The 26,041-nt window shown below is 37.7% G+C and overlaps 1 protein-coding gene across 3 annotated transcripts in view; it reads right to left on the bottom strand.

Annotated features, from left to right (window-relative positions):
• LOC127621959 (kelch-like protein 29) overlaps positions 1-20,117 on the bottom strand; it is a 327,531-nt gene extending 307,414 nt beyond the window's left edge. For 2 of the 3 annotated variants that reach the window (XM_052095795.1, XM_052095797.1), the window contains exon 1: positions 19,936-20,117. The gene's annotated coding sequence lies outside the window, so the exon portion shown is untranslated. Of the gene's footprint in view, positions 1-19,378; positions 19,516-19,935 lie in introns of those variants that run through there. The other variant, XM_052095796.1, reaches the window with a different exon arrangement.
• Between the last annotated feature and the right edge of the window lie 5,924 nt (positions 20,118-26,041).

Here is a 26,041-nt window from a genome sequence, read left to right as displayed (position 1 = left end):
GTCCCCCACCCCGGGGCTCATGCAGTGGATGCTTGGCGCGCACGGCGTTGACAATGGGTTCCCGTGAGCGTAAGCTAGCTTACGTAATACGAGAGAACCTCTCATAAGAGAACGAATCGGTTACCTTACGTAACCTCGGTTCTCTCTAGAAGAGGGAACGAGTATTGCGTAGCCGGCCGTGCTTCGCGCCACGAGCGATTTTCGCTTCATTCAATGAAAACCAGGGTTCCAGCCTACGAACTTACGCTTATATGCACTCTAGCCACGCCCATTCTGGCGGGCTTTGATACAGTGACGGCGCGAGCGCCTGTCATTGGACGCAAGTTCACTCAAGTTCGTCTACAGGCTGCAGCAGTTGCCGCAGAGCAACCAATGAGCTCGCTAGCTAGCCCGCTCAAGGTATGCAGTTGCTGCACTGCGTTGACAATGGATACAAAATTAAGGATAATTTTTTGGCTTCAATATCTCAGAAAAGATTAATCTTTCCCGTAGCGTAAGCTAGCTTACGCAATACTCGTTCCCTCTTCTAGAGAGAACCGAGGTTACGTAAGGTAACCGATTCGATTTTTATAATGAGGTTTCATAGTTTAAAAGTCTGGGTCTGTGACAAGGCTAAAGCAGTGAAATCTATACATAAAAGACATTTGAAAACTATCAAAAATAAATAATGAAGGCATGGTAAAAAAGTTTCAAAGTCTGTTTTAAAGTGTCCTTCACATAACAAAAAGGAAAAGTTAAAATCTGATAGTTTTAATAAAAATCAAACCAAATCAATTGAAACTGCCCGGAGTTACATATTCAAGTGTGATGTAAGTGTCCAAATATTTTTTGGGACCAAAGTATACTGTATTTTTCATAAAATGATCAACTATCTTTCAAATGGCAGCTTTTCTTGTTTCTACAATTCCTTTCGTATTTTTGGATTCACACATGTGAGAAAATTACACTTCTTTCACTTTAGCCGATGTTACAGTTCTGGCTACTGCAGCCCAATTCAGCTGATGTTGCAGCCCAGAATGGCAAAAACAAAAATTGTCCTTCACACCGTTTTAAATCGAAAACGAAACTAATAACAGTGGACATTGCTCATTTTTGATCCATTATTGTGCTCCCTGCCAGCTGCATTTCTAAATGAAGGTGGCAACATATCATTTTCTAAACCGTATTATTTAAATTCAGCATGACAGTGGCAGTGCCACCCCCAAAAAATTAGGTCTGTGCCCAAATCATCTCACTATATCCAATTGTGTGCCTCTCCCAACTGTGCTACTAATTCCCACTGAACTATATTTTGGGAGCACAAATTGTTTGTGACAATTCCAAATGTATCATCAGCATTAACTGTGTGTGGTGCATGATTCACTTGGAACAAAAGGGGATCAGAACAAAGTACCAAGATCAAATTATTCAATTGTGAAAAAGATCATAAATTCTAGTTGTAAACAGGAACAAAGCGACTATTGTCACTTTAAAGAATGTCAGCACTTTAAGCTACAGTAGTTCCACTTGCTAATGCAGGCCATGGCTATTTTCAGAATAGCTAACTACCTTAACTATAGCTGAAGTACATAGTATTCATACTGATTACAGTATATACATTTTCTGTATGCACAGATTTCTCCCACAATGCCAGGTGCTTGACTTGACCTTCTGTTTCCAGTGATGCAAATAAAACAGAATTAATATCAGCCATGATTTAAAAAAAAAAAATTTTAACTCCTGAATGTTCTAACAAAAATCTAATATTTTATATTAAAATGCAAAAGAACCATTTTTATTTTCAAGATGGCTGGTACTCACTGAAATAACTATGCAACATAATGATGTAATGTGACAATATCGTAGCAAATACTGTTTGAAATGTTGAAATAATACCTACTGTTTCACATGCTATTTTTTTTTTAAATGGCAGACTGCAGTATCCAGTATGCACAGTGCTTATAAACATTAAATTGAACTAGTCTTTTAAGCATTGAATGATATACAAGTTTATTTATAATCAATTCAAAACAACAAAACATTGCACAATAATAAACAATTATAACTACTTATATTTGATCAAATAATGAAAAGTATACTTAATTTTTTTTTATCATTTTACACAGTATTGTGCTGTGTACATTTCGGGATTATGAATATTAGCTTTGCAAAATGCTAACGTCAAAACTGACTAAAAACTAATGAGAGTCGAATCTCCCGTACATTGAGAGCTATTTAAGTGGCTTGCAGAGTTCTTGCCTATATAGAGTACTCCAAATTGGTAACTAATAAGGTTCCGTTATGGTTAGAATGGTGCCTTAGAATATGAAAATTAGCTTTGCAACATGCTAACATCAAAACTGACTGAAAACTATTGCGAGTCGAAACTCTCGTACATGAAGTGCTACTTATAAGTGGCTTGCAGATATCTTGTCTATATAGAGTACTCCAAATTGGTAACTAATAAGGTTCCATTATGGTTAGAATGCCACCTTAGAATATGAATATTAGCTTTGCAACATGCTAACATCAAAACTGACTAAAAACTAATGAGAGTCGAATCTCCCTTACATGGAGTGCAATTTAAGTGGCTTGCAGATATCTTGCCTATATAGAGTACTCCAAATTGGTAACTAATAAGGTTCTGTTATGGTTAAAATGGTGCCTTAGAATATGAAAATTAGCTTTGCAACATGTTAACGACAAAACTAACTAAAAACTAATGACAGTCGAATCTCCCTTACATGGAGTGCTATTTAAGTGGCTTGCAGAGTTCTTGCCTATGTAGAGTGCTCCAAATGGGTAAATAATGAGGTTACATTATGGTTACAATGCTGCCTTAAAATATGAGTCACTGTAAAAAAAAAAAAATCTGGCAGCTGTGGTTGCCAGAATAAATATGTAAAAAATACAGTTGAAATTGTAAACCACTTTACAGAACAACCTGTACATTTTAAAGGTTGTAATTTACACGCTGGCACTGTAAAAATTCTGTTAAATTTACAGTAAAAACTATTAATAAACATGCCTTCTGAAATGGTAAATATCTGTTGTTTACATTATAAGGTAGATGTTAATCACAGTAGTAACTACAGAAGGGCACATGATGTCACACAAACTATCCAAAGGTAAAGCTGTCGACCAGGCGTGAACTGATCAGGAGCGCACAAAAACAAAGTATTCCTGGGCCTTTAGAGGGCAGCTGCCTAAGTAGACAGTATGTAGCAAGGCAGCTCCCTAGGTTTTGGAACAGACTATTTGCCTTGTGTCTGCCCTTAAAACAAACCACTTGCACTCCAACTAAACTTTCAGAAGAAAGCTATTGCCTGAAGCGAATAATCCCAACATTGGATAAAGTGGATATCAGAGCGATGAATATGATTACATCTCTTCTGAGGTGCGCTGATTGCTTTTGATGAATGTGATGAAGAGACTTTAAGGACACATGTGTAGCTGTGCTATGGAGTCAGAAACACTCATTCCTGTAATCATTTCCCAGGGTGCAGCCCAATGATTATACAAAAACCTAGAAACTGAGATGCATTAGCATTTAAAAGCAACATGAAATGACATTTGCAAGGAATTTAAAGGAATAGTTCACCCAAAAATTAAAATTCAGTCTTCACTTATGCTAATTTAGCTCCAAACCTGCATGATTTTCTTCTGTGGAACACAAAGATATTTTGCAGAATGTCCAAACTGCCAATTTCCATACAATGAAAATGAATGGGGACTGGGGCTGTCAACCTCCAAAAATGACAAAAATGGACCATTAGAGTAGTCTATACAGTTTGGGCGCTTAAGTCTTCTGAAGCCATTCAAACAATTTGTGTGACATTTGAGAGCATTTCAGCCAATAACAACTTATATTTCAGTCTCTTTCTAACACAAACCTATTGTATGGCTAAAAGACTTTAAAACACACAAAGGTTGTCCATTCAATTTGGGCACTAATTCAGAGAGAACCATCCATATATTGCAATGAAAAAGTAGCCTAAACATTTCACAAAACATCTCTCTCTGTGTTCCAAGAGAAAGAAAAATACAGGTTATGATGACATGAAAGTGAGTAAAAAAAATAAAAATACATTGCTATATTTTAATTTATGAATGGACTATCCTTTAACCTTCTGAAAGTATCTACAACCAACTCTTCAGGCCACAGAGAAAGATATGCAAATATCTAAAAATAATGTCCACAAATATCCATAATGCTTGCTTGACCTATTTTTTCTGCCATTTATAATTTTTGCTTGTCAGACTGAACAATGTGTCCCTACAGACATTTTGGGTAATAGCCATGGCAGACTGTTTGACATCAACTGTCTTTTATGTCAAATTGTGTGATACACAACTCTGAGTCCATTCTGACTTTGTTTACAGGCAATTTTGAAATGGTACTACATAAAATCCAAGCATGCCAACGTGTCTGGAATCAGTGTCTGGTTACAAATGAATGGGATAGTCATTGGTCAATGGTCTGCACTTATATAGCGCCTTTTTTAACCTTAGAGGTTACCAAAGCGCTTTACATTGTGTCCCATTCACACATTCACTCACATTCACACACCAATGACGGTAGAGCTGCCATGCAAGGCACTAGCCTGCCATTGGGAGCCACTTGGTGTTCAGTGTCTTGCCCAAGGACACTTCGGCATGTGGAGTCGTGTGGGCCAGGAATCAAACCACCAACCCTGCGATTAGCAGCCGACCCGCTCTACCACCTGAGCCACAGCCGCCACTGAAAGTCCAAACTTTCAAGCTCCAAAAAGGTCATAAAAGGCATAAAAACAGCCCAGTAAACTACAGTGGTTTAATCCAAGTCTTCTGAAGTAATACCATCAGTATGGCTTAGAAACAGACCAAGTGCCAGTATATCCTTTTTGGAGCTTGAAAGATATGGATTTGTATCAATACTTACCTGACTGAAAAACAGGTTCATTTTTTCCTTTTTGTTTTGTTATTCATTCATTCCAACCTAAAGTCTTATACATGCAGATAGATGATAATGGTGTTTTGATGGTAGTAATAGTATCTTTATTACAAGAAAGCTACTTTTGTCTTCGTGTCATCTTGGGCTTACACTGACACCTAGTGGCTTGGATGCAGGATCATTAAAAATCAATATTTTTCAGTTTCAGATGACATTGTAGAAATTCAGTATTCACAGTCAGCCATGATTACTTTATTAAATGAGTGAAAGTGTCCAATAACAGGACGGTTACTGACATTAAGCAAGTAGCATTCGGCTGGTCATGTGATTCTAACATGGCAGCCCCCATATGCGCACCCGCTCCATGTAGAATAAAACAGCCTTTATACGGTTACTGATATCACTGGAGTCTTCATTTTAATGCAAGTGGTTATGATTTCCTACTTGTATTGCAAAATTACAATTCATGTCTTTAGGAGTTAAACTTTTTTTTAATGAGGAAAAATGAATGAGCGCACCTTTACAGCAGCACCATTTGAAGACAGAATCATTTGCAACTATATCTTGCTGTTAAAGCAAAGTTTATTCGATGTAAAGATAACTTGTATGTCTTCCTCACAGAACAGACTACATTATTTATAACCATGACAAAGGATAGTGAATTTTGAGAGCTTTAGTTAACAGTGAACTAAACAGGTTATTATTAAACCATATTTAAATATCCATGATGACCCCAGAGAGGCGGTATTTAGTGGCTAGTTTCCCAGCCACTGCGCAACGGCCCACCGAGGCCATGTGCATCAAGGAAAATCATCAATCATGTAAACTCTTTTATACCTGAATTCTCTATAATGCTGTAGATAGAGTCAGTATCCTTGAAGGCTGATTCAATTATTTACCCAGCAAATAAATTATTACATAATGCCCCAGCACGCAACGTCCCACAGAAGCACATACTTGCCAGCGATGTCTGACAATTTATTTCTATTTGCAACATTTAGAGAGCAAAGAAAAAAGCTGATGAGTTGAAGATGTCGTACTATTGGTTAGGTGTTGAAGATTTGCTGAAAAGCAAAGCTGTCGGGTGCGAGAGGGATTTTAGAGCAGCCTGCTTAACCTACACCCCGCTGGGTATCACTGCTGCTGGGAGGGGCTCCATGTTCGGTTAGAGATTACAGGCTCTGATAAGCAATACATTTACTGGCAATAAAGCCAAAATACAACTCCTTAAACACACCCTGGTGAGTCTACTTTTAGCTGAACACTGAACTCTGGTGAAGGTTTCAATGTTAAAAGACTATCTCACATTTTTACTGTGACTCACAGAGTCACTATACTATACCATCATTTTTGCTAAATGATTTTTACATGGCTTGTTGTATGTAAAATGAACACTAGAGGTGCTACAACAACAACAACGAATTATATTCAACGACAGATTACCAGTTCAAAAACACATACTTTTTTGCAAAAAATGCAAAAATTATTGTTTTCAACTAGCATTTGCAAACAAACGCCTTATTGATTCAATGCACTGTATGAGTTAGGGATGGGCATTCATCAATAATTTGGTATTCAAATATTTAAGCTCATAAAAAAAAAAAGAATATTTGAATATTCTATTATTTAAATGAAGGTAATTAATTTTTTTAAAGTATTTTTTTTGTCATAAAAGTTGTCACCATTAAAAAAAACAAGAATCTAATTATAACCAAAACAAGCTTATAACATGTCCTTTGTAAAAATGTAAATATATGTCTGTAAAAAATTTTTAAACAAGCAATGTGTGAAAACAAAAAAAAGAATAGAATGAAAGCATTTAATCTCACGCAAAGCGAAGAAAAAGAAACTGCAAATTTAGTAGACTGATGCAGTTAATGTACAGGACGACTTTAAACACTGACCTTTTCTGTATATCGCGGCGCCGTTTTGTGGTCCATTCTGCATAACGCGACGGCTCATTTTAGCTCATCGCGGCCCATTCAGCATGTTTCGCGGCCGACCCACCAGCCCACTCAGTTCTACCAATGGACATTCCGCCCTTGATCGGCCCCAAAGTGCGTCGGCCCACAGGGAAAATGCCCGGTATGCCAGATTACCAGTCCAGGCCTTACCCAGTAGTAATATTGATGCTTTCCTTAGCAAACACCACCAATATTACGACAAGATCGACAATCCAATCAAATCCTAAAGAATTAAATGTCCCAACCTACAATATTTCCCACTGAATATAGATTTTTACCTAGAATAGCTAGAATTTAAAAGCATTGCAAAAGCCTTTTTACACCGCTTGACTACGAACATACATTTTGATTTAATCTGGGATCAAACTGTTAAAAGCACTTCACAATCACCAACACAATATAACTACACTGAATTTTACACTCTGAAGCAAATTCCATTTTCAAAACCAATGGGGAAAGAAAAGCTCAGAAATTCTACAGCTCTGTGCACTCAAAGCGGCAGGGGTTAAAGGTTACCGCTCGTAGAGGGTATGGATAGCGGACAACAGTCTCTAATGGCTCGCACAGCCTCTTAAGAGCTCGAAAAACTGTGCAGTTCGCTCAAGGCCTTTTGCCCTCTACATTAGCAAGTTTATTACTCCATTTGCTTTGGCTCTGAGCAAGATATTCTGCATATTAATTCTCATCACAGACTCTGACATTCACTGAGGCATGGATTCCCGACTGGCTCAAGTCCACAAATTATGAGCCTGTCAAATGCAAACGTGGTCTCTCCCTGATTTGACCTCTCCCTGTAGCCCAATTGAGGTATTTCCATCTCTCCATCTGTTTGTTGACATTCGGTTACGGTTGCCACTGCATCCTCATGGGATTTATTCTATATATGGTCTCAGATCACCGATCAGAGAGCCAGAGGTCTCGCTGTATGCTTGCTTACTCCTGCAATTCTGGATTCGCACGGAGCCCAGGTTAAAGCATGGCATGTGCCCACTTGCATCGTACTAGATCCTTCACATAAGGGGATGAAGAATTCTAACTTGGGATATTCAAAGATACCGGTACTTAATTAGTACAGACTGTTACCAATCTTTGCAAAGTATTACTGTAAATAAACTGGCAGGACAAATGGTCAGATGTCAGCAACAGGCTTCAATTTTTGAATATTTAGACCATCTGAATACTTGATTGCTGTTAGATGTGTGAAAAACTAAGAGAGCTTTTTTTTCTTTATTTTATTATTCAATGTTTACTTGTCTTGAAAATGCAATTTTTCTGCTTAATTTTGAAATATGGCTGTTTTAATGTCATTTGTTACCATTTATATTAATGAGTAACTTTTTAAACAAAGTGTCAAAGTGATGTGAAGCAACACATACGGTTGCATCATTCAACAGGACATTCAAAGGGAAACTTAACACACTATATTTCTGTTCCTACATTGTGAACAAAGTTTCTTTTCACAGAGTTTAACCATTAAACTTGTGAAAAGCTTAATATGTAAAAACATTTAAGAACTGATGAAGTGCCATCGTCGCCACCATGTTTGTAGTTTTTCACGTTTCAAAGTTGTAGTTCCGAAGGAAACCATCAAACTCCTCTTCCGTCGAGCAAGGAATTGTGGGCAATGTTAGATGAAAAAGCCTGCATGGATACATTAAAACGCAGGGAATCTGTTTAGGATCAGTGTAACGAAATCAGTGGCGGATTTAGGCATGGGCAACATCATCTTGCCCATATGCTTTTTGGACCTTCAAAGTTCTGGCCACCATTCACTTGCATTGTATGGACCTACAGAGATGAAATATTCTTCTAAAAATCTTGGTGTTCTGCAAAAGAAAGAAAGTCAACACAGATCTGGGATGCCATTAGGATGAGTAAATGAAGAGATCATTTTTATTTTTGGGAGAACTATACCTTTAAGGCCTACATGTACAACAAAACAAGACATTTCACCTGGAAAATGGAGCTCACAAGTGCCCATACGCCCTACAACACTTGCCTCTTTGGCGACTGGGGCAGCGTTTCGAATTTCGGTAAACAGAACGATTTTGCCACTGTTTCTGTTTTCACCTTGAAATCAGTCTAACAGTGTAACAAGCCACTAAGTGTAACAATATTTGCATCTACCCATCTAGTTGACTAATAGTTTTGTTGTGTAGCAGGCATTGTGCAAATTTTAAGACAAAACATTCAGCGAAGCAATTTAGCAAATCACAAACAACACCTCAAGCACAAGCAAATAATGAAGATTTTGTCTTGGCAGCGCAAGATGTGAGATGACAAACGTGACAGACAAGACCCAGAATGGGGTTAACTATCCCTTGAACCAATCGGAATGGTTGTATGAACAATGGACATTTTATAAACAGTACAACCCAATATCATATTGCATGTTTGAATGTCAACCTCTAAATGTTGTTTCTTCTGACCTCTGTTTTATTCATACTGTAAAATGTGCATTACACTGCTACATCTCTCAGAACACAGACTCTAGCTGGTGCTTACATTTTTAGAAACATATACCTATATTTGTCCTCGCAGTTCGTCTGAGGTCATACATCCTAATGCATCACAGAAGACAGCCATGGAAAGGATAGAAAAGCATGGGAGAAATTATGCAATATAGCACTAGGGCATCAACCCTCAATTCGCTTGAAATCAAGTATTCATACTGAATCCAAAATTAATGCCAATGAGCTTTATAACTGAGAAATCATATCCTGAAGTGATCTGTAGCATCTCAAAAAGCAAATCATAAAGACACCTTGCCTTTAAGTGTGTTTTCTCACACTTAAAGGGATAGTTCGCACAAAACTTTTTAATGATTTTCTAACCGTCTTGTTATTCCGAATCCAAACCTGTTTTTTCTCTCCTCTCTGGAACACAAAAGGTGATTTTTTCTTTTTTGGTCACAAGACCAAAAACTGTTTGACGACGTTGTCGTCGAACCGGTCAAATACAATATCAAGGTTTTTCTGCATTTAAAATTGTTCGGCAGCAGGTTAAGTGAAATTTCAGGCCGGTGAAACAAAATGAATGATACGTCTGAGACCTGCATTTGTGCAGCGCAGGAGTGTGGTGGGACTCACGTGAGCCATTAGAGAACCGCTTGCGGAAGGGGTGGATTATTTTGACAAGCAAAATAAAGGTTTTCCAAATACACGTCATCATTCTTTACAAAATGTAAAAATGCAGCAACCGTGACTGTGATATTTTGAGTAAAATGTTGAAGTTTCATATTTAAATATAATATCTATTAGGTGAAAGTTATTAAGACTTTTTTTTTATTACAACTGTGGCAGTTGAAGTTGAAGTTTCTAAATGAGTCAAGGCTACTACTACTACTTTCGTCTGCTCCCATCAGGGGTTGCCAGAGTGGACCATCCGTGATCCGTATATTTGACTTGGCACAGGTTTTATGCCAGATGCCCTTCCTGACGCAACCCCCAGTTGTTGGGGGACCCTCACTGACATCTACGGGCAATACTTTTCATTAACCAATTCAGCAAGACTTATAATATTCTGTTTCACTTTACTGGGACTGTGCAAGTGAAAATGTTTGTTTCCTACTCCATAACAAATATTGTTTTCCTTAATGATTTAAGTCATCATTAGGAATATCTGAAGGCAAACAAGACCAGTTTATTTCCTAATATCAAACATAATTGGAACAGAACGTATATTAGACAGGAGGAAAATTCTTAATTCTTGGAGATCCAGAATTTAAACCCCTTTAGGTACTTGCCATATAATGCCATAAAAGCACAGACAAGACCATGGGTTTCTGACCTCATTTCTGTGGTAAGGTCAATTTATCTAGTCTTCCTAAACAGTAAATTATAGAAATAAGGTGTTCATTAAATTATGTTTAGTTTAATTTCATATAGCACTTTAAGGTGCATTGAGTTTAAAAGGTTCAATATACTTAGATGGTGAAAAATAACAAATATATGTAAACATGAAAAGCAATTAAGTAATTATGTTATATATTAATTAGAGCTGTCAGAATTAATGCATTAACGCATTCATTTTTCTTAATCGAGATTAACGCTTTTACCGTTAATATGCCAGCATAAACATTGGCGTTAAAGGTGGAACCTTTGTAATACGCACGCACGCACGCACGCACGCACGCACGCACACACACACAAGAGCCCTTCTACCAAGGTGAGCCTACAAGCATAGCATAAAATAGCATAACGTGGCAGTCCCATAGACATTCTATGGTAACACGCTAGTTGACCGTTATGCTCTCTCCTATAATAGAGCCGCAGAGGTTTTCTCAGTAAATAAAAAAATCTCTTCACACACACACAAAATAGCATTTCCGTGATAAAACAATGAAGGAGCTTGCAACGCTTTTTGATGTACAAAACAAGCCCAGATGCGACTTCAAGAAATCAAGTATTTTCCTGTGAAATGCACATTTTTATTACCACAGAAGCAAGTCTAATCTTAACTATCACCAAAACGCAGAATGAGACATTTTTGTTTGCAAACAAGCACTATTCATGAGAATTTCAAAGCAAATTTAATTGCCACCCTGACACGAATCATGAACGCAGCTTCACGATTGCTGTAGTAGATAGCCACAGTCAACCAGCAGATTAATGTTGTGGAGGATTTGAGTTCAAGAGATTTAATGAGCATTGCAATAAATATCCAACCTATGGTGACAAGTTCTTTCAATTAGTCAAACTCTTACTTAGACTTTTTAGTGCAAATCTATCTTTATACTGTGGAAGGCTTTGTTTGGAAAATGTTAAACAAGCATTACATTGTTACATATTTTTTGTTTTCTTAAGAAAAGAAGCATATATAGAGTGAAATTTCAGCACTTTAAAAATCTGTAATTAAATCGCAATTAACTAAAAACAATGCAATTAATCACAATAAAAAAATGTTAATCGACTGGCAGCACTAATATTAATTAAACGCAAGTATGTAATAAACCAACTTCAAGCATGTGGATTACCTTATATGCCAGTTACCACCAGTGTTGGGTAAATTGCAAAAAAATAAGTAATCCACTACAGATTACTTTACTGTTTACTTCATTGAAAAAGTTATTACCAATTTATTTTAGGTTAATTTTCCTTGTTTATCTGCTCAACAAATTCAAAATAATGTCTATGTTTTCCTTTTTTCTTTGTTGAACACTATTCAGCTGTCACAGAAACACAAACAGATGTACATATGAACATACCATTCACATTTTAACACTGGTTACCCCCAAAGACCATTTTTGACCTAGGAAAAATCCTGAATAGGTACCACCACCATATTAAATCAAATAAGCATATTAAATCCTAAGTAGCATAGAATAAACTGTATGTGGATATGACATGAAGCTGAGTAAATGATAGGGGTGCACAGATCGATCGGCCACCCATCAAATTCGGCCGATATTTGTCTTAAATCAGTGATCAGCCGATCGTGCCTAGATTTAGGGCCAATCTTTTTGCAGCATGCAGAGAATCGCACATTCACTACTACTCTAATGAATGAGCACTTGCTCAGCCCTGGAAGCATGACAGAGTGGCCTTTGGAGGGTGAGTTTTTGGCAATTCTAAGCATTCAAGAATTTAAACTTTTAGACATTATGTAAATCACATGAATATGCAGTTTTGTTTTAAGAATGACATGTTTTTGAATATTAAGTTGTCCATTTTCAAGAGTCAATATGGTAGTAATTCTGACTCACTGCACAGTGAGAAGAAGAGGCTAAAGAGGCTGTTAACGGGTATAAAAACGAATTAAACAAATCATAGATATAAATGATTTCTCACTGGAGCAGTTTTAGAGCTTGTAATGGATATATTTTTCTTATTTTTGAAAGTATCTCTGCTGTGTGTGTGATGCTCTTTAGGGTTGCCAGTATTGCACAATGACTTTTTGATATTGACAACAGAACTATTCATAACAAATATTCAAATACATATTCAAAACAAATAAATGTTAGCAATTCACAATTCATGTAATTTTGTAACTTTATAAAAAGGTTCCATTCATTAACATTAATTAATGCATTAGGTATCATGAACAAACAATGAACAATATTTTTACATCATTCATTAATCATAATGTTAGTTAATAAAAATACAATTGTTCATTGTTATTTCCTATTAGTTCATAAGCCGTCATTGGTGTATGTGTGTGTGTGTGTGTGTGTGTGTGTGTGTGTGTGTGTATGAATGGGTGAATTGGACAAAGTGTAAAGCACTTTGGTAACAGCTAAAGTAAAAAAAAAGGCACTATATAAGTGCAGTCGATTTAACATTTATAACTGCAGCATCTAACCGTGTCGGCAAAAGGCACTTTAAGAAAAAATCATTATCGGCCGATCTTGGTGTTAAAAACAAATAATCAGTGCTCAGTATTGGCCTCAAATGTTCTGACCATTGCACCACTAGTAAATGATCTTCATTTTTGGAAGAACTATTGCTGTAGGAAAGCTGCAGAAATGTATCCCTGCTCTAGTACTCCACTGAATGCCTCACAAAATAAATCTTATTCTTTGTTCTTCCTTGTGTATTTCCTTTCAAAACCTATCGATTTTAAGCTAAGAAGGACGAACCAACACAATCAGTTCCATAACACACCCACAACACCACACATGCAAAGAGCAAAATAAAATGAACAATCCAACCTTGAATCTATGTACAGGTGCAGTATGTAACCATTTTCATGTAACATTCACCTTTTATTTGCCAATGTGTGAAAGGCTTGTAACGCAACTTAAATGTGCTCTTCCCAGTCTTCCTAGGTTGCCTATTAAAGCCTGTAGACTAATTTTCAAGCGGGCCGATTTTGCCGGGAAAATCCAAAGGATCTGATGTGTGCACTCCCGAGCGTCTTGCCTCAGATAGTAGCATCTCTTCCACTGTTAAACAGCAACAACAAACTGCAACACTAGGTAACATCATCTTAGAGATGGAATCCAGTAAAAGGACGGCTCCCAGCACAACACCGACTCCTACACAAACATTGAGTAAGCCAAAAAAAAAAAAAAAAAAAAACTTTATCTACTGAATCCAGTCTAGCTAAGCGGGATCATGATCGTGGTCGAGTGAAAACTAGAGTGAACATCAGCAGGGCATATGATTCCTGGAGGGATCTTTGTTTGGTTTTGGGGATCAAAACCAACCACGAATTGGCATTTGTCTTATTGGACTGGTAAGCTTACATAACTGCAAAGCATGTGAAATATAGTGTCATAAGAATTGATCAGTGTAATTTAGCTAACTTGATCTTGCAAGATACCTTGCTTCGTAACTTTCAAATAATTTCAACGATCTTCTCTTTATACTAAGATTCATGTATACAGGATAAATTTAAGCAAATATGCTGGTTTCTTATTTGTAGTACAACATATGACATACAAAACATACAATAGTGCAACAGTAAACTGTCTGGTATAGTTCGGTAGCATGTAGCTGTATGTGTGTATCAGTATGCTATGTTAGCTAATAAGTAGTTTTAGTTTAGTCTCAAAGTTTGTGGTAGAACTATCATAAATGTAATTTTAATTATGCTACCTCATCTGTCAGCATGATGCCGGTGGACCGCATTTAGCGTCTTTGTACGTTACGTCATTGTTCTGATCGATGCTCATGTCCCTATGGAGTGTGCACGAGCGCGAGCTGCAGTTCACTTAACGGCCACAGGTGTCATTAATAACAAGAATTTCTGAATCTTACATACTGCACATTTAAAGGGATAAATCACCCAAAAACAAAAATTGCCATCATTTACTTATATTGACATTTATTATATTGGTTGACGCTTTTATCCAAAGCGACTTACAAAATAGGAATAATACAACAATAGTTAACCTCATGTTGCTCCAAACCCATATTACATGAGTTTGTGTTCAACAGCAAGTTTGTGTTCAACAGTAGAAAGCAAGTCATACAGGTTTGGAACAACATGAGAATGAGTAAATAATAACAGAGTTGTCATTTTCTGGTGAACTGTCCCCTGTTATCTAGAGTCACCCATATTTCTCCAATCATACTCGTGCTAGTGGAAGTGTCAAAACGTTTGATGAGCGTGTGCGTGCTAAGAGCACTCGCTCTTGTTTGCCAAGATCCACAGCTCAGTTGCTGTACATCCAAACTGTAAGCCTTTAATCTGGGGCATGTTCCAAGCTGCTACCTGATACATTTGCCAATGTTATCAATGTCTGTGTCTGCGAACATGACAGCAATGCTGCTCCACTGAGACCTACGGCTACTGCGACTGCACTTCTGCATCTGCAAGACAGCCCATGCATGACACTACATAAATTATACTGACGGTACGGGGTGAAATGAGAGTCGAGCAAGATGTGGGTAGTGACGTGTGAAGTATGTTTATATTGCCAGACAGTTTATCTAGAGATTACACTAAAACTGGCACAATTCAATCACTTTAGGAAATAATTATAGTTGCGAAGAGTTATATTTCTGTATCACATTCACATATGTTGCCTTTTACATTGGGGTCCAAATGTCTGAGATCAGTAAGGAATATGGTGCCATTTTGAATTTTTCTAAATGAATACAACATTTTGCATTACAAATTAAATAATCATCATAACAACTAGAGTAAAATGAACATGAATTCACATAATTTTTGAATTTCTGAATAGATGGTATGACTCAAGCATGCACTCAAGCTGGCATGAACTTTACAAATTTGAAAAAAAAACCTGATACTCATTTTATAAGGGATGTGTGAGACTAGTCGACGAAATGGTTCTGATGTTGCTAGTCAACACTGGAATTACTAGTCAACATTTTTACACATTTATGTTTGGCTTTATATTTTTACAGAGGCTGCACTTAAATTACTGTCATATTAATGTTACATATTTGAAGATTTTTTTAAAAAGAGGATATCTGGACCCGATACAAAGTTTCACTTCACCTCAGGCTGCACGTGCTTCTTCCTTCTCCATCTCACGGTGGGAAATGAAATGGAATCACTTCTGTGGTGGTGCGTGAATCGGATTTCCAAATGTTTGAAAGTTCCTATGGATTTCACATTTTAGTCTTCTTTAAATCTGTGCATGCTTGTATGTTATTTTTCCGCTGTGTATGCTTTTTCAAGCGCTGGTTAACCGCCTCAGGTGAAGTCCCATCATTCACTAGACCATGTCGACATCGTAAATGTATGCTTTTGAGTAAGTAGCCTAGAAAATGACTATTTTCTATTTTTTTCTATCCTATGGCTAATTTGTATTAATTTTTTTTTACATCGTAACTGTTATTGGTTAACGTTTTCTCTACAGAACAGCCGTCATATTAGATCAATGGCTAATGCACGACTGCACAACTTTTCAGCAAATGTTTTCTCTCATAGATTTGGCTTAGCCTACCTGTTAATTATTGTCAACAATGTCCTGACTGGTTTAGTATGTTAAGGAACTTTTACTTGGCGAATTCAGTTTAGAACAGGCTGGGTTGTTCTATTGGTCCTGCACTATTCATTCAGTTGTTTTCAATAAATATGCCAGTTCAATATTCACTTATGTTGATTCAGCGAATGTGTGTCATGTTCTATATTTAATGTACATTGATCATAATGCAAGGCGAGCACGTCGCAGATAAATGCCCCTTTTCAGTGGAATTTAACTTCAGATTTGGAATAGATTAAGTATTTTAAACGAGTCACATAAACACTTTTTTATTTATTATTATTTTCTGAAGGTTGTTTTCTTTTTAGACTAGTCAAATTCAAATTTTCCATTTAAACGTCCATGAAATGAGTCATTCAGCACATCCCTACATTTTATCCAGCATGATTTGAGAATATTCCAAAGGGAATCTAGTGCACTTTAATGGAAGCAAGGTAATCTGACCTTTTGTACAACAGAGTTACCATGGTCAGTGTCACAAATTTACTCATTTAGTGGCTTAGAAATAGAGCAAAATCTTGGTAACATTTTTACAATAAGGTTGTATGTTAGCATTAGTTAGCATGCACCAACAATGAGCAATCCGATTACAGAGCATATTATTGTTGGTTGATTTCAACATACATTTTTTTAACATGAACAATTATCTAGCTTATTACAAGACGACTTGCCAAATAAACAGACATGAAGCATTGATATAAGTTTGTAACAGGTAAAGGATGGGCAAGGAGGAGGCAGGAACTGGCTGAACAGTCAACAAAATTATAATGCAGAATTTAACTTGAACAATGAACTTAAACAAACATAAACAGACAGACATGCAAAGCGGTCGCGTGCATCTCTCTCCCTCTCGAACCGGCATCTCCAGCTGATCAGCCGCTTCAGCTCTGGCCATGCTCCATCACAGCCCGGCCACGTCCTTTTCCTTGTCACGGAGTTGAAATTATTTTAGACGTTTATTTGTAGAGGTCAGATTGACAGAGAAGTAGGAAAGATTACTCGCAATACACGGAAGACCGCTGAGATATGTCTTACTCCCCGGATGTACGGATGTTATTCAGAAATATCAGAGCACTAGATGGCGCCATTGATCAATCAGAATCGAGTATTCCAGAGACCCGTGTAATAACATAAGTTAATGCATTAAAAACTAACATGAAGGGTCTGTTCCAAACTTAGTGAGCTGCCTTGCTGTATCCTGTCTACATAGGCTGCTGTCTTCTAAGGCAGCATCCTAACTGAAATGGCGCTTCATAAGAGACAAATTCGAAACACTCCTTGTGTCATTCAAATAGCACTCCCCATGCACAGCTCATGGGAGACTCGACTTGCAACTGATTTCCATAAAGGTGACGCGAGAGTAATGACGGAATGCTCTAATGCGCACACCCATTTTGGGTAAAATAGTCAGTTTTATATATCATATCAAACACATTTTTATTTAATGGATAAAAAGTATATTTATAATTAATATTTCTCTCGCTTTGTCAGCCATCTTGGATTTATTTACTTCCTCCGGGGAAGGATACATACCTTAGAATTTGACCAAAACGAGATATTTTAGGAGGCAGCATAATTAAGATATCTATGGAAAAGCCTTTGCGTCGGGAGCGTGCCAATGATGCTTTAAATTAGATTTCGGAAAATACCTGAAATAACAAATGAGCAATAATATATTTAGAAGTTAACATGAACAGAGATTAATAAATGCTGTAAAAAAAAATAATGTGTTCTTTGTTAGTTGAATTACTGAATTAACTAATGTCAATAAATAGAACCTTATTGTAAAAGTGTTCCCAAATATTCCTTTTTTTATTTCACATTATAGCTTTTGCTTTCCATTTCTAAAGTTTTACATTTTGTTTTACATTCCTTATTCCTAAAATGTTCTATTTTAAACTAGTTTTAGTTTAAATGTCAAAAATCGCAAATTTTTTATGTGGTTTTACGTAGAATTTTCGGCCCCACTTTACTGTATTTTGTAAGACGCTACGGTAAATTCAGAACGCAATTGTTTACATACTGCTAAATATTCAGACAGCAATAACTTCTGTATGCTTCACCATGCATACAGCCAACAGGTTCAAAACAGTCGCTCTCACAAGCCACCTACTGTAACAGCCTTCTTTATGATATTGTACCATCAATAAGTACATGGGGGGACTCTCAATCAATTTCTCTTCTGAAGATCGACCTTCCTGCAGAGTAAAGTTTTAACTCTAATCCCAAAGTTTTCAATCGGGGGTCCGTTAAAGGACTGATATGTAAGCATATGTTTGCACGATTAAAAAAAATGTGGTTTATATGTTCTATAGCTTTAGAGACAAGAGAAACAAGCTCTTATATCATCTTTGGTTGATTCTACAATATAGAGAATAAAACCACCAAGAAACATATCTCTATCTGCCAACCAATACAGTGGAGTGATGAACCCTGGACATGGCTGAGGATGTGAAAGGTAGTTAATTGGGAAACTAGGTCAACAATGGTTCTGCACAATGTACAGTAATATGCTTGTTAAAGTTACTGACCTTTAAAAGTTATTAATGACTAAGAAAAGTTACTATACAGTGTGAAAGAAAATGTTGCTTTTTTTTTTACCAGGGGTCACAGGTTGACAACCCCAACTCTAATCAAACACAACTGATCTAGCTCCAAATCTAGTGAGCTGCCTTTCTAGACAGTATATTTTTTGCAGTGTGTTCAAATGCACCTATGATGCCAAAACATGCAGTCTAGGAATGACTGCATGTTTGCAGTCATTCCTGCACTACCAAACAACTGCTGCACTACCAAACAACATGAAATATTAAAAGCCATGCACAAACCTCTTAATCATATCTTCTAAATCCATACTTTTCTAGATCTACCAGCACAGTTTAGTACCAACTATAATCAAACACATCTTTAAAGGTGCTGTGTGTCACCAAACAGAGTTAGCTGCCTAACTAGTCAGCATTTTTCGACAATGAGCATACAGATGTTTCTATTATGTCAAAACATGCAGTCAATGGTAGACAGATCACTAGAGAGAAGCGTGAAAATATTAAACACCATCAAGGGTATTAAAACACCATCCATGTGAACAGCTCATGCACAAACCTTTCCATTTTAGACTTCTCAATCCATGCTTTTTAAGATCTAGCTGTCTGCAGAGTTTAGTCAAACTCTAATCAAACACACCTCAAAAGGTCACCAAACCTTCTGAACTGCACAACAAATGCGCCATTGATCCCCAAAAAATACAATTTAGGTAAGAAAATATTACATGACACGCAGGTGTGTTAGATCAGGACTGGAGCTAAACTCCACAGGCAGGTAGATATCCAGGGTTCAGGTTGGGGAACCCCTAAATATTGATGCCAAATGGCTTTACGCATCACAGGTATTTGGAGTATCCAGGACAAAAGGGTTCAAGCGACCAGCCCATGACCAAATCCATCAGTACACCAGCTGTTATTAAATCCAGAGAGTTTATATCTCCAATCCAACAGAGAACACGAGAGGATGATGATGCCACACGAACGCACCTTTACGAAACGCATTAGCATAGGCAGTGACGCATATGCCAATGTGCCATCAGCGCGCGCACATGATATAACAGCCTCCACGCAATAATACTGTACAGTTGCCATTCCTTTCATCATATCCAGCCTCACCTCCCGATCGAATTGACCAGTGATGCCCGTGTAGATTGGATGGAGACACCGTTCCTCATTTATTGCATGGCTATAAAGTGTGTTGTGGTCTCTCGCATCTGTAGCAGGTGTGTTCTCCCTCTTTGTGCGCTTTAATGAGTTGGTCCGTGGAGTTGACAGATGCTGTACAGCGCAACCGTCGTGCACAGAGACGCGAGAGAATGTTTCTTCAGTCTCCCCCAGCTGATACTTTACTCCACAAAAGCTCCGCCCCCTGCAAAGCGATGGGAACTGCGTGTGTGTTTTCGAGAGATTTAGTGACGCCTACTGGTGAAATATGGAACTGCAGCCAATAAACAACTTACAATACTCAAGATAATAACTAAATTATACAATAAAAAATATTACACATTATTATAATAAACGATGCACGCTGTTTTACTTCAGTTTTGTATATTTCTTTATTATAAATTCAAATATAAATGTATACATTAATAATTAAACAGGGACATTCTACAGAAAAAAAAAAAACAGATGGACAGACAGGCGGACAGATAGCAAATTTATTAAAAAGAAAAAAATTAAATATCACATTGACTTAAGTATTCAGACTCTTAACTCAGTACTCAGTTGAAGCACCTTTGGAAGCGATTATAGCCTCAAGTCTTTTTGGGTATGATGCGACAAGTTTTGCATACCTGGATTTGGGTATTTTCTGCCATTCTTCTCTGCACATCCCCTCAATCTCTGTCAGGTTGAATGGGGAAAGTCAGTGGACAGCCATTTTCTTCTCTCCAGAGATGTTTGGTTGGGTTCAAGTCCGGGCTCCGGCTGGGATACTCAAGGACATTCACAGAGTTGTCCCTAAGCCACTCTTGCGTTGTCATGGCTGTGTGTTTAGGGTCATAGGGAAGGTGAACCTTTGGCCAAGTCTCAGGTCCTGAGTGCTCTGGACCAGGTCTTCATTAAGGATGTCACTGTATTTTGCTGCGTTCAGCTTTCCTTCAACCCTGACCAGCCCCCAGTCCCTGCCACTGAAAAACACCCCCACAGCATGATGCTACCACCACCATGCTTCACCGTTGGGATGGTATTGCGCAGGTGATGAGCGGTGCCTGGTTTCCTCCAGACATGACGCTTGGAACTGAGGCCAAACATTTCATTCTTCGTTTCAGCAGACCTTGTTTCTCACAGTCAGAGTCCTTTCTGTGCTTTTTTATGTGTCTTACACTGAGGGGAGGCTTCCATCTGGCCACTCTGCCATAAAGCCCAGATCGGTGGAGTGTTGCAGTGATGGTTTTCCTCCCGCAAGTTTATCCCATCTCCACACTTTATCTCTGGAGATCAACCAGAGTGACCCATCGGGTTCTTGGTCACCTCTCTTACAGAGGCCCTTGTCCACCGATTGAGCAGTTTGGCTGGGCGGACAGCTCTAGGACGAGTCCTGGTTGTTCCAAACTTCTTCCATTTAAGAATTATGGAGGTCACTGTGCTTTTGGGAACCTTCAGTGTAGCCAAATTTTTTTGCAGATCTGTGCCTCGACAATCCTGTCTCTGAGCTCTGCAGTCAGTTCCTTTGACCTCATGGCTTGGTGTTTGCTCTGATATGCATTTTCAGCTGTGAGACCTTATATAAACAGGCGTGTGCCTTTCCAAATCATGTCCAATTAATTGAATTTGCCACAGGTGGACTCCAGTGAAAGTGTAGATACATCTCAAAGATGATCCAGAGAAATGGGATGCACCTGAGCTAAATTTCAAGTGTCATAGCAAAGGGTCTGAATACTTATGTCAATGTGATATTTCATTTATTTCTTTGCAATACATTTTAAAAGTTATAAAAGATCAGTTTTTGCTTTGTCATTATGGGGTATGGGGTGTAGATTTATGTGACATTTTTTTTTTTATCTAAAGCATTTTATCATAAGGCTGCAACATAACAAATTGTTTATTAGATAAGAGTATTAGATTCAGTTCAGTGACTTTATTATCCACAATGTGGAAATTAGTCTTCGGCTTCCCCATACACAATAAAAACACCAACACATCACATAAACCAGCATAGAAAAAAAACAGTAATATATATGATCCATTAAAAGTGTACCCTCTGCAGGCATATTCAAATACCTACCCACATATTTACACACATATACTGCTACGCATTTAATAATCTGACTGCATTTGACACAAATTACATCTGTTACACATTCTTACTAGCCCACGGTTGCCTAAAATGCTTCCCTGAGGGTAATAATTGAAAGTGACTGTGTAGAGGATGGGTAAAATCCTCTATAATCGCCAAAGCTTTTTGTTTTACTTTGGATATATATAGTTTAGATTCCTTTGTGTCTTACCTACAATTTTACTTGCTACATTAACAACTTTAGACAACTTTGCTTTGGTTTTTATGCTCAGGTTTCCATACCACATGGTCAAATTGAAAGTCATAATGAGAGATTTTGAAAAACAAACTAAATCAAATTGAGTTGAGATTCAAAGCTTTTCCATAATGAACAGTTTTCCTTGCTTTGGTTCCCTTCGGCCCTTCCAATATTGGTCCAAATCTGTTTTAAACTGTGAAAAAAAATGTGGTTTCATCTTTGACCACTTACATTTATGAATGTAAAATGCACCCAAACAAATCAATAAATAAACTTAATAAAGAACATAATAGATATTAAATGCTGCATCTCTATCAAAGAAGAAGAATATATCTCTATTATCTTTCAGGCAATTTCACTTGAGTGATGCCCAATTAAGGAGAGTGTGCTTGTCAAACATTTGCCAGGTGCATGATTTGGCACTGGTAATGCCCAGTGTGCCATTGTGATTAATTATGGATATTTTACACACAAGTTTTTTAATTCATCTGGGTGTGATAAATATCTTTCAAACGACGCAGTGTACACTTGGTTGAAATATAGATAGTACAGCTTAGTTCAAGATCTTGGCTGCTAACTGAAAGATTGTACGTTCATATCCCACAAGTGATGATTCATTACCATTATGTCATTGTGTATGTCACTTTGGATTAAATATATTAGCTACATGAGCAATTAGCAAAATCAGTGAACATGTTTTTTTGTGGACGTTTCTAGTGTCCCTATAATTCTGAATGCTTAAAATACATATTAAATTATATTTTTTGAAAATGTAAAAATGCAGAAAGTTTTTTGTGAGGGTTAGGATTAGGGGTTAGAGTCTATAGGTCATGTAGACCAGTGTGTGTGTGTGTGTGTGTGTGTGTGTGTGTGAGTGTGTATTTATCACTTTGTGGGGACCAAATGTCCCCATAAGGATAGTAAAACCCGAAATTTTTGACCTTGTGGGGACATTTTGTCGGTCCCCATGAGGAAAACAGCTTATAAATCATACTAAATTATGTTTTTTGAAAATGTAAAAATGCAGAAAGTTTTCTGTGAGGGTTAGGTTTAGGGGTAGAGTTAGGTTTAGGGGATAGAATATAAAGTTTGTACAGTATAAAAACCATTATGTCTATGGAAAGTCCCCATAAAACATGGAAACACAACATGTGTGTGTGTGTGTGTGTGTGTGTGTGTGTGTGTGTGTGTGTGTGTGTGTGTGTGTGTGTGTGAGCATGTATTTATCACTTTGTGGGGACCAAATGTCCCCATAAGGATAGTAAAACCCGAAATTTTTGACCTTGTGGGGACATTTTGTCGGTCCCCATGAGGAAAACAGCTTATAAATCATACTAAATTATGTTTTTTGAAAATGTAAAAATGCAGAAAGTTTTCTGTGAGGGTTAGGTTTAGGGGTAGAGTTAGGTTTAGGGGATAGAATATAAAGTTTGTACAGTATAAAAACCATTATGTCTATGGAAAGTCCCCATAAAACATGGAAACACAACGTGTGTGTGTGTGTGTGTGTGTGTGTGTGTGTGTGTGTGTGTGTGTGTGTGTGTGTGTGTGTGTGTGTGTGTGTGTGTGTGTGTGTGTGTGTGTGTGTGTGTGTGTGAAAACATGTGTAGCCCCGGGGCATGTTTAAACACGCTACATTCTCCAATTCAGTAGAACAAACCCAAGGGTATGAATTGTCACTGATAGGTGATTTTACTCTAAAGTGGCAATTGGATCCTACATATATTATACATCACAAACGTTTAAAAATTGAAGGTAAGCTCTCATTAATAATAAACCACATTGAGTGTGTCAAAGGTCGTTTGGTCTCTGATTCCTTGCCTGTCACGTATCTGCGGGCTTTGTCTCAACAGCAGGCCTGCAATTTATGGATATGTATGCAGCTCTGTTTGAATAGCTTCAGGGCCACAGCACAACACTGCACTTCGTTGGGATCCATCGGACCTGAACATGTTTTCCACAAGACCAGTGCTTGAGTTTTGAGGCTGCGAGCCACTGCTGTTGGATATGCATGCAGCTTTTTTTCTTCCTGTTTTTTAGACAGCATACATTTAGGGTTAAGTCTTTGCGAATGTCAACATGTAATAAAAATTTTACAAAAAATAATTGACAGCAAAGTCTCTTTGAAAGAATAGTTCACCCAAAAATTTTCATTCTTTAATTAAAATATTGATGAAATTATATCTGTCTTTCCACACAATGCAAATCAATGGTGACCAGAAAGGACATAAAGGCATCATAAAGGTAATCCATAAAATTCTAGTGGTTTAATCAATGTCTTCTGAAGCTATGTTACCAGTTTTGGGTGAGAACAGACCAAAATATAACTATTTTTCTCGATAAATCTTGACATCAGCAGTCTTCTTGACCATCATGATTTTAAGCTCGAGTACATTTCCAAGCGCCACCTAGTGCTCTGCACATGCGCCATGCACCAGGAAGTGCAATTGAGTTTGAAATCATGATGGTGTCTAGAAACTGCAATGACAAGATTTTGACAAAGTAAAAAGGTGTTACATTTTGGTCTGTTCACACCCAAAACCGATTAGATCACTTCAGAATACATTGATTAAACCATTGGAATCTAATGGATTACCTTTATGATGCCTTTATGTACTTTTTGGAGCTTGAAAATTTGGTCTTGCATTGTATGGACAAACATCATATCTCCATTCATTTAGTTTGTGTTCTGTGGTAGAAAGAAAGTCATTTGAGTTTGAGATGACATAAGGGTGAGTAAATGATGAGAGAATTAACATTTTTGGGTGAACTATTCCTTTAAGGCTGTGAAGAGCTCAAGTGAATGAACGTCACATTTATATAGTGCTTTTCTGACACTACACTCAAAGTTCTTTACACAATGAACAGGGGACCCTCCTCAACCACCACCAGTGTGCAGCATCCACCTGGATGTTGCAACAGCAGCCTTAGAGCATCAGGAAGCTCACCACACTCCAGCTATTGGTGGAGAGGATAGCGTAGAGTTATAGAGCCAATTAATGGATGTGGATGTGGATTATTTGACGGCCATGATCAATAAGGGCCAATGGGGTGATCACCCCCTGCTGGCCTCCCTAATACCTCTTCCAGCAGCTACCTTAGTTAGTTTTCCCTTGAGGTCTCCCATCCAGGTCAGTAGTCAACCAGACTTGAGCTACAGGGTGATTTGGCTACTGAGTTCATATACATGAGCCGTCTGAACAAACCGACTCAGTGACATGGACTGGAGTTTCCAACAATAAATATAAGGAATCGATTATTTTGACCCATATATTTACATAAATTTTCCCAAAGAACCGATTCATAGCACTGCAAGAGAGAGAGAGAGAGAGAGAGAGAGAGAGAGAGAGAGAGGATGGTTTAGGTGAGCGTATTTGATTACTCTGTGATAAATATAGCATTTAGTGATGCTGCAGCAATACTCGCTGGAAAATGTCGCTCATTACTGGAAAAGCTACATTATTGTGAAATAGCTGAGCTACTGTCACGCTACTAAAATATTTAGTAAAGTTTGTTAGCACGTGAGGTCTATAGCTCTGTAAGGTCTATAGCTCGCAGCACATACAGTTTCATTTTCATTAGAAACAGACAGAAAGCAAGACAACGAGATCCAAATAGCATCTAAATTACTGACCGCCCCTGGTATTCTGTCCCATTCTGGTGTCTGGACAGAGCAGTCTGGATAATTGGTCACTGGAGAGAAAAGCTCACCTGCGTGGCTGGATTGTCCACCTCTAGTTCACTAA

Source organism: Xyrauchen texanus, chromosome 28 (assembly GCF_025860055.1).
Source record: "Xyrauchen texanus isolate HMW12.3.18 chromosome 28, RBS_HiC_50CHRs, whole genome shotgun sequence".
Lineage (NCBI taxonomy): Eukaryota > Metazoa > Chordata > Actinopteri > Cypriniformes > Catostomidae > Xyrauchen > Xyrauchen texanus.
This window is presented reverse-complemented; position numbering and strand designations above follow the sequence as displayed.